Source organism: Hemibagrus wyckioides, unplaced genomic scaffold (assembly GCF_019097595.1).
Source record: "Hemibagrus wyckioides isolate EC202008001 unplaced genomic scaffold, SWU_Hwy_1.0 Contig1, whole genome shotgun sequence".
Classification (NCBI taxonomy): Eukaryota; Metazoa; Chordata; class Actinopteri; order Siluriformes; family Bagridae; genus Hemibagrus; species Hemibagrus wyckioides.
This window is the reverse complement of record NW_026690769.1, coordinates 742,161-753,297: the sequence shown is the minus strand read 5'-3', so window position 1 is coordinate 753,297 and position 11,137 is coordinate 742,161. Positions and strand designations below refer to the sequence as shown.

Below are 11,137 nucleotides of genomic sequence, written 5' to 3'. Positions count from 1 at the left end.
TTTAGTGCATGAACAAGTGTTTGCTTGTTTGAGTCGAGCAACAAGTAGGGCTGTTTTTTTTTGGCCTCAGGCAGCAAGCAACCACTTAGAACACAAGTGGAAATCACTTGTGGAAAGACCTCTCACAAGCAGAGAAGCCTTCGTCACACTCTTGCCAAAGCCTGCTAAACGCAGCTGGCGGACTTTCCTGTTCCGTTTGCCTTTTCAAGGGCGGCCCTCGTACATTTGCCACGCTCCAACATGCGGCTTAAATGTAGTGCGTTGGCCGGGAATCGAACCCGGGTCAACTGCTTGGAAGGCAGCTATGCTCACCACTATACCACCAACGCCTGAGGCCGCGCGCTCATTACTCGGTTGAAGGAACGCTTAAGCCTTTGCGTTGATCGATTATTTATTTATTTACTTACTTTGCGGTTCCCCCGCCAAAAGGAAACACTTTCCTTCGCTTCTGTTTCTGTAGTGTAGTGGTTATCACGTTCGCCTCACACGCGAAAGGTCCCCGGTTCGAAACCGGGCAGAAACATCCTTTGGCGGTCAGGGGCTTGTGCTTTGCGTCGAATTAGACTCGAGTTTTGCGCTCTGTAGCACCCGTGCCTTGGGAACAAGCTGAAACTGAGATCCGGCCCCACTCCCACATAGTTTCTGTAGCGTGACTGTTTTCACGTTTTCTGCTCATTTGCACTGGCGAACAAAAGTCTTGATATTGTCTTTTTTTTGTTTTCTTTTTTGGTTTAATTGATTTATTTTGAAGATGAGAGCCCGAATAGCTTCTTTGTAGTTTCTGTAGTGTAGTGGTTATCACGTTCGCCTAACACGCGAAAGGCCCCCCGGTTCATGCATGGTGTCCTATAAGAGGCTTCAATCCAAGGACCCACCCTACTCCCAGCATTCCTGGGATAGGCTCACGGTTGGAGCTTTGATTTTCAGAGGTTATTTGGTGAAATACACCATGGGATTTGCACCTCCTGGGACCTCTCGATAAACAAGCTTCCAAATGAGAACCAAGCAGCCGGCACTCCAAGTTTCCATTAGTTTTGTCCCACTCAGGCTATTCCATGTAACATTTTAACAATATAGGAAGGGCTCATCTGGGATCTCTCACACCCAAAGTGAGAATCATAACTCTAGACCAATGAGCCAGATTGCCCTGGACAGGGAACTTGTGCACTGATGCAATTTCATTGTACCCTGCAAATGTACATCTTCCTGTTCTATGGGCTCATGCTAAACTTTTCAGTTGATGACTATTGTAATAATTTCACTAACTCCATTTTGTTGGAAAGGAGACATCAACAAGCAGTGTTCTTGGGGATGTGCCCAAAGAACAGAAAGGAATGAAAGGAAGCCAATATTAAGTGGCAGGACCTTGGTTCATTTCATGCAAACAATCAACATTAACTAAATATAAATTAATTTCTTTTCATTAAGTAGCACTGGTTTCAGTAGAGATGAAAATACTTACACAAATAGTGACAATGTGCAAAGCTTCATGTACATGTACAATCTCAGTACTTTTTCCACACCTGTGATATGGTATATTCCAGTGGTGGGCTGTGCATTTCACACCTAGGCCTTCACTGGTGTCCTTCCTGAATTAATCCACCTCTATACCATCATTATGACGCCACGGCAATAGATACTAATCAACCGTTAAATAGCAAAGTATATATTCTCTGATTATCCAATTAAAGGACGGGAAATTGCTGACGTAATTGTATGCCTGATAGATGGCCCCAGTGACACCAACTCGAAATCTGATTGGTTAATTTAACAATTCCATTGCCATTTATTTTAAGCTATGGGCGCCTGCACTATTGATTCTGAAGGCCTTAAGGCAGATTTCTTTCACCCTGGCAACACATGATGTCAGCCAGTGACTGAAATATGACTGGATAAATACTCTTATCATAAATATACACTACTGGAAGCAGCGCAACCAAGAGAAAAGCTATGAAATGTAGAGAATAGACAATTGGGAATAATTTAGTACACTTTCATGGAAAAATATATTAAATATATTAAAATGCAAGTCAGTGATTCAGATCACTGCTGTTTAGGCCAGCAGAGAAGGCCTTGCTGGCACTGACAGCCCACCACTGGTGTATTCCCTCCTTATGCCTAGTGTGTCCATGATAGATTCTGGAGCCACAGTGACTCTGATTAGGAAGATTAATGAATGAACCCATTGTGGAATTCAGTTATGTAATGATACACATGTAAATACATAATTAGTCATATTAACATGTTTGTGTTGTAGCCTGGGAATTATGTTCTGTTGGCAAAATTTCCCGTCTTCTGTTTAGGTCAGTAAAACATTTTAAAACTTTATCTACTGCCATCTGTACAGAGTGTGTAAGCTCTTCTCTCTGGCAATACAGGTCCATCACAGACATAATTAAACTGATCAAAGTGTGACATTTATAGAATGAGAAATGCAGCATAACTAACCAGGTTTTAGAAATCTTTAGGCAGACTGACTGCATTTACTGTCATGGACTGCTGGACAGTTCCCTGCCAGGACACCAGAGGGCGGTCTGGCAGGGTTTAATTATGTTCCCATGTTTTTTTGTTAACGTTGTATGCACCCTACTGCCCCACCGCTGCACACCTGTTCCTTACTTTTCAATGACTTTATCAGTACCTACTGCTTCTGATTCAGTATCTTCTGCTCGGCCACTGATACAGTACGCATTGATCAGTATAAGTGTGTAGTATAAATACAATATTGATATTCTTCATCTGTCATGTTGACATGGTGACCTGCAACTGCAAATCTGTAACAGTCTGCCAGTTAGAGCACCTGAACTTATTTTAATGATATTTATGGCTTTTGTCTGCATTTTGATGACATTTGGAAGTCCAAGACAATGGAGGCACCAGACAAGTGCTTTTTTTAAATCAAAATACATAAGTATCATCATCATCAAGCACACTGCATAAAATTTACCTCAGGTTTGATTCCCTGACTCCCCTGTCCTCCACAAAACCTTTAAGAGAACAATGGGGGAAAATGCCATTGGGATATTTTCTGCAAGGTTGACAATGTTACTTTGGGACACCTTTGAAAATATTATTCTCCTTCCCTAGATTATACTACACCTCTTAAATTAGACACTTCTGAATGTTGTGAATCCCCAAACAAGTTGTACAATATTGTGCCTCTTAGAATACACGACAAATCCTAATTTGTGTTTGTACATATACATGAATGAAAATTCATTCGAATTAATCATGGGGAAAAACTGCAGCAAAGTACAATGAATTAAATTTTAAACAGTACACACCAGCAACAAGTGACACAGTGTCTCTTTATTTTATTCTCTTTCTTCAGCTGCATATGTTACCACAAATGTCTTTTGTGTCTGTGGTTAACTGATAAGTTGCTCAAGGAAGTATCTTTGATATTAAACGTTGAACTTCAAATGAATTATTTCATAGGTTTTTGTACAGTCTCTCAGTGACTCTGTATCACTGTGCTACTACTGTAAGAGCACAGTGATAGAGTGCAGAATCTGAGATCTGCAGATGTTTGATAGTGAGTTCAGTAGAGTCTGGGGATGTTTCTGCATTGAATCGAGAGCCAGAGGGGTTGTGCTGAGCTGAACTTGCTGACTTTGCACCTTTATACAGTAAAAACTGTGGTGTGCTGTTAGGATATTGTCTGTACCAGTAAAGCCAAATGCTATCACTGCTTGATTCATATGAACATCTCAGAGTAACAGTGTCTGTTTCCTTCCCCACAATGTTGACATCTTTGTCCTTCGGCCAAATTTTATCAGCAGAACTGCCTGTTGTATTGAACAATTATTAATAAAGACATAATACAAATATCGAAACATTCTAAAAATCTTTTTTTGTGTAACACCAAAAACACTGACATTAAAAATAAATGAATTAATTCTATGAATATTAGTTAATTCCATTAATTAATTGATAAACTGATGAAAATTACCTGTAACTAGAGTGAGAATCAGTGGTATGTATCTCACTATGTAGAGTAAGTTGTATAGTTGATCCATTTCTGAACACAGCTCTGTGAGGATTCTGTATAATAGTGCTGTATGTGCTGAACTTTACACGTCTCTAGAAGGACACACCCAGGAAGTGACACTGTTGTGCTGTAACTGTATACAGATCACCACTTCACACAGTATCAGTGAACTGTCACCATCACAATACAACATTATTCCACTACAGCTGAATAACTACAGTCAGGAATTATTGTTCTTTTGTCTTTCATTTGCAGTCAGATAATACAATAAGAATATAAACAGCAGTTAATAAATCTATGACTGAATACATTTTCTCTATTAAACACAATTCTTTGCTCATATATTCTGTAGTATGCTTCTTCAGAGCTTCTCTTATTAAACTATTTGTATTTAAATGCATTTCAGATGTATTTGTCTGAATCTTGTTTACATGTGAATATACACATACAATATGAATCACTTAAAAACATTCAAATAGAAATTAGTACGTCATGTTAATATAGATTTATTGATATTAATAACAGCTGGTATAACAGGGTGGATAAGTAACATTTGACAGTGACAAGGTGGGAAGACAGAACAATAGGAAGGGTGTGACACAAAGTGCAAGGGAAAACAAACAGAAAAGCAGGCTCTGCTGATCCACCTGTCAGCACCTCTCCAGTGGAACTGTCTCAGTGATTCCTGACACTACCAACAGCAGTTATAGTTATGTAGGTGTAATCATGTATACATACATGATAAGTGCATACAAACCCTCTCTACCTCATAAACAATATAAGCAGCTGCTTACTGTCCTGCAACTGCAGCTTAAAAATATTAGCGGATGAAAATATGTTGTCAGTAAAGCATGAGTACTAGTATTATAATCAGGTCAAATATTATCAGGACATTGTCTTAGCTTAAATGCAGCAAAGTAACATGCAGTTGTTTGTACATGCATAATGACTGTCTGAATAGATGAATAAACATTTGTTACAATGAATCATATAAACTGTAAAGAAACTACATCCCTATACATATTTATATATGTATGTATGTTTATATGACATGCTTGACATGGTTCATTTTTTTCTGGTCATCCACGTCATCCAGATCTTCTCTATTAATAATTTTATATTAGATCATATAAAATTGCAATTTACAGCACTGGGTAGTCTGATGGATTTATAATTCCCAATGTATTTCTATCTGAAATGTTGCTGAGTTTGTATTTGGGCATGTTATTGTTTTAAAGAGTTGTTGAAAACAGTGATAAACCTCAATAACTAAACTGTATTGGTTGTTTCAGAAACATTACATGACAAGAGCATACCTAATAATCTGTGGTCTCTGGGTTTGTAACAGTGTTCAGAGTTAAAACTGAATTGAATTGAACTGAACTCAAACTGGACACTGTGCACAAGAGAACAAAAATGCTGGACTAATATATAAGGCAGTTCTAGTCACTTGTGTAAAAATACCAGGAATTGGTCTGTAGTGGTTATACCATCTGAAGAGATAATTCTATGTGAAGTGCAGGTTTCCTGTGTAATGCTTTAACACAAAGATTAAAGTACACACAACATATAAAATGAATTGACAAAACACTGCAGTGTTAAATTACACAGATATACTCCATCCCAATAGAAGCAACAAAGCATGAGAGGTCTAATTCTTATATCCTGCAAAGCCTCAAACTCATTCCTTAGTTCTGGAGATTTCCTCATTACCTCATCACTGGTCTGAGTGAATTATGCTAGATGCTATATATAGTTCAATGTTATATATGTGGAGCCATAGCTTGTCTTTAGTGCACTTCTAATTTAATTAGAAATTGCCCCTAAGAGTGAAGGAGAGTGTGAATGTGTGTGCATGATGCACTGTGAAAGACTGGCATCCCATCAAGAAATGAGCTGTCTCTAAATAATACAACATTTACCAGTAATATAAACTAAATTAAAAATATACATTTTGAGAGAGAAAGAAAACTGTGTAAAGGTTTTTGTACAGTGCAGCTGGATTTCCTGTCACTGTGGGCACCAGAGCACAGTAATATAGTGCAGAGTCTGATACAGCAGCAGAGGAGATGATCAGATCCACTTTCTTATCTTTAAGTGTAGCATTCATTCTTGGGGGAATGTTAGCACTTAGATCTCCATATTGGTGAATATAAAGAAGGAACTCAGGTTTAGATTTTGGATATTGTCTGTACCAGTGCAGGTAGAATCCTGTAGCACTTGTTTCATATTCACAGGACAGAGTAACATCATCACCTTCATGTACAACTTCATGGGTGAAAAGTGGCTTTATTGAATCTGCCATGGAGTCACCTGTCATAGAGAAGAGAACATAAAGTTTTACACAATCAAGCCAGAATTACACACAGAAATCATGCTTTCTATAACACCAGACAATTAATAAACAATACATAATATCTAAACTAACAAAAGGTGTTAACTCACCTAGTGAAAGCCACAGACACATGAATATAACAGTGAACATGATGACTGGTTTTAGCTGAATGAAAAAGCTCTTTCTGTACTCTAATATATTACCATGATAAATGTTCAGGAAGCTCCACCCCCCAGCATCACATGACAGTGTCTCCAGTGTTGATGACAGTGAAACATCCTGGCTTTACATTAAGCCTTGTTTGGGAAACTGTGCTGAAACTCTTTACATTGTAAACAAACAAAAACTGACAGCAGGAAAAAACATGAGATGAACACAGAACACAATATGAACACAGAACACAATATGAACACAGAACACAGTATGAACACAGAACACAATATGAACACAGAGCACAGTATGAACACAGAACACAATATGAACACAGAGCACAGTATGAACACAGAACACAATATGAACACAGAGCACAGTATGAACACAGAACACAATATGAACACAGAGCACAGTATGAACACAGAACACAGTATGAACACAGAACACAGTATGAACACAGAACACAGTATGAACACAGAACACAATATGAACACAGAACACAATATGAACACAGAGCACAGTATGAACACAGAACACAATATGAACACAGAGCACAGTATGAACACAGAACACAGTATGAACACAGAACACAGTATGAACACAGAACACAATATGAACACAGAACACAATATGAACACAGAGCACAGTATGAACACAGAACACAGTATGAACACAGAGCACAGTATGAACACAGAACACAGTATGAACACAAAGCACAGTATGAACACAGAACACAATATGAACACAGAACACAGTATGAACACAGAACACAATATGAACACAGAACACAATATGAACACAGAACACAATATGAACACAGAGCACAGTATGAACACAGAACACAGTATGAACACAGAACACAGTATGAACACAGAACACAATATGAACACAGAACACAATATGAACACAGAGCACAGTATGAACACAGAACACAGTATGAACACAGAACACAGTATGAACACAGAACACAATATGAACACAGAACACAATATGAACACAGAGCACAGTATGAACACAGAACACAATATGAACACAGAACACAATATGAACACAGAACACAATATGAACACAGAGCACAGTATGAACACAGAACACAGTATGAACACAGAACACAGTATGAACACAGAACACAATATGAACACAGAACACAGTATGAACACAGAACACAATATGAACACAGAACACAGTATGAACACAGAACACAGTATGAACACAGAACACAGTATGAACACAGAACACAGTATGAACACAGAACACAATATGAACACAGAACACAATATGAACACAGAACACAATATGAACACAGAGCACAGTATGAACACAGAACACAGTATGAACACAGAACACAGTATGAACACAGAACACAATATGAACACAGAACACAGTATGAACACAGAACACAATATGAACACAGAACACAATATGAACACAGAGCACAGTATGAACACAGAACACAGTATGAACACAGAACACAGTATGAACACAGAACACAATATGAACACAGAACACAATATGAACACAGAGCACAGTATGAACACAGAACACAGTATGAACACAGAACACAGTATGAACACAGAACACAGTATGAACACAGAACACAGTATGAACACAGAACACAGTATGGACACAGAACACAGTATGAACACAGAACACAGTATGAACACAGAACACAGTATGAACACAGAACACAGAGCACAGTATGAACACAGAGCACAGTATGAACACAGAACACAGTATGAACACAGAACACAGTATGAACACAGAACACACAGTATGGAGACTTTGAACATTGATTTCTGGCATAAATTGGCATAAATGTGAGTGTTTACACTGAATAACAAAATTTAAAAATTATGAAACTATTGAATATTATACTTATTTGTACACTCCTTTAAACACCAGACAATAACAAAGCACCAGTTCAAAATAAAATAAACAGTGATTACATTTAAGTTAAATTAAAAATGTAATTTTAAAAATTCCTGTTCTTTTATTTAGTTTCTTTAACCAGGGCTGGGGTTAAGATAATATTTGTGCAGTATGTATGATAGAAGAACACCCACTGTGGGTGGAAGGATCAGGATGGAGTTGGGAGGGTGTAAATACAACCATGAAACTATGTTACTGAACTTTAATACATAAAGTAATAACATCATTTTCATTCAACTTTTGGCCCTCAACAATAGAACAAAAACAAACAAATTAAAAAAAAATGTTTAGCATTTAACACCTTTTACATGACACTCTTTCTTTCTTTAAGGCCATAGGTTAAAGTAAAATAAAAAAAATCAGTTGAAATGAAAAAAAAGAAGAAAATAAAATCACTATTTCAGTCAAAAATCATTTCAGTCCTCCTGATGTTCTCTCGTATACTTTCCTGAAGAACAAATCTTTCCCAGTAGTCCCTGATTACCAATTAAGTAAGCATGAAAGTCTCAGCTGCCGTGATTGCTTCCATCAAACAGCACAATAAGGTATGTCTTCCCGTGCTTTCAGAGCTAAGTCGACCGAATGTGGCGCTATCACAGCGTTAACAATTGCTTCAGTCTTCGTACGAGACTTCATAACAACCTAAAAATGCAAATAAAAGTTCACAGACAAAAAGAGGTTTGATTCATCAAAAAGAGTATTTAAACTTTGTATATTTATAAAGGATTTTTTCTCTGTAATACTGTAATACATTATATGTCTGCTTGTGGTGGTGAGCATGCTGTTGTTCACTGCAACAAACTCAAAATATTCAGTACTGCCTTCCACAATATAACCTTATTTGAGTATCTGACATTGAAGGTGGTTGGTCTAACACCACTCATTATAATTCTAATCTATTGACCACCTTAGTGAACACAACATCTTCACCAGTAATACAACCTGATGACTTCAATATCCATGTAGACACGGATTCTGCTAAAACCGAGGAACTTATGTCAATACTGGAAAACTTTAACCTTATGCAACATGTAAACTTACCCACCCACTCTCATGATCACACACTTGACCTAATCTATTCATTTGGGTTAAGCTGGGTATCTCTGACCATAAGCTCATGGACAAGGGATTGACCCAATATGTTTCTCTTCTCTATTTATGCTTTTTCTATTCTTGACTCTGCTAAATTTTCCCACCCTTCTGAGATTCTGTCCAGCTATAACCTTGCCATTTCTCAAGCTTTAGAAGGACATGTTCCCACCAGTATAAGTATATATATATATATATATACTTATACACCAGTATAAGTCTGGTTCCCTCTTTCTGCACCTCCCTGGTTCACTCCTGAGCTTCAGAAAATGAAAGTGATTGAGTGACCCCTTGAGAGTCTATATATGAAAACCAGCCTAGCTGAACGCTCTAGGTTACTGTCTGTGCAATGGCTTTCTGTATCCTCTGATAGAACTTATAGATCTCTGACCAGGAAAAAAAATAATAATAATATTAGTCTCCTAATAATCCAACATTTGTCAAAACAAATTTATGAATTTTGTATGAATTGAAAAAGAGACAGAATTCCCCTAATGCCACGTAAATTCAAAATCATCAGTAGAACTGCTTTCAATATAACATATGTGAAGGTTTTTGTACAGTACAGCTGGATTTCCTGTCACTGTGGGCCTCAGAGCACAGTAGTATAGTGCAGAGTCTGATACAGCAGCAGAGGAGATGATCAGATCCACTTGGTTTTTATTTTTATCAATTTCAGCAGACAGACGTGGTGGAATGGATTCACTTTTATCTCCATTTGGAGTGATGTAAAGAAGGAACTCAGACTTAGATTTTGGATATTGTCTGTACCATTGCAGGTTGGTGTTTGCTGCAACAACTGTTTCATATTTGCAGGACAGAGTAACATTATCACCTTCATCTACAACTTCATGAGTGAAAAGCGGCTTTATGGAATCTCCCATGGAGTCACCTGTCATAGAGAAGACATCATATGTTTTTAAACTTTACACAATCAAGTCAGAATTACATAAATCACACCTACAGTCTGATGCTTCATAACACCACAAAAAGTAATTATTTAGTAATTCAACAATGAATATTTCTGCAATAACAAAATGTCAGTGTTAACTCACCTAGTGAAAGCCAAAGACACATGAATATAACAGCGAACATGATGAATAGTTTTAGCTGAATGAAAATATTCTTTCTTTGCTCTATGTGATCATTATGATGGTTCATGAAGCTCCACCCCACAGCATCACATGACAGTGTCACTAATGTTACTGATTCAGCCTCGAAGGAGGAACCGGTCCTAAGCACACAGTAAACAAATACTGACAGCATAGAATTTTTTAATAATGAAAACATTCAATCTATTCTATAAACATTAATTAATAATTAAATTACTATATATTGTGTTTGTAAATTTAAAATATATACTGTACATTGGGGCATTGTTTGTGTGCTTATTTGTTTGTTTGTTGTGATAAACCTGTTGTTATAAATAGGACAGTTTGGAGGGTATTTCACTGAGGTGATGAACAAACCAGCCTCTTTTCTTTCCCTTGTCATTTGACTCATTTGAACATAATTAATATAGCCATCTGCTTAATAAAGCCAGGATATAAAAGTAGTTTATCAATCAACATCAACATCTCTGGGGTATGTGAGCAGGAACCTAGTCCTTTGCCCACAATAAGCTAACTGACTACGCCATC

General features: G+C 37.3%; 2 non-coding genes across 2 annotated transcripts; one reads left to right on the top strand and one right to left on the bottom strand.

The window, feature by feature from the left end:
- Nucleotides 1–257: 257 nt before the first annotated feature.
- trnag-ucc (transfer RNA glycine (anticodon UCC)) lies at nucleotides 258–329 on the bottom strand. Its single transcript has one exon. It is a non-coding gene; the product is annotated as a tRNA-Gly (tRNA).
- A 121-nt stretch (nucleotides 330–450) lies between these two features.
- Nucleotides 451–523, top strand: trnav-cac (transfer RNA valine (anticodon CAC)). The gene has a single exon. It is a non-coding gene; the product is annotated as a tRNA-Val (tRNA).
- Nucleotides 524–11,137: the final 10,614 nt, after the last annotated feature.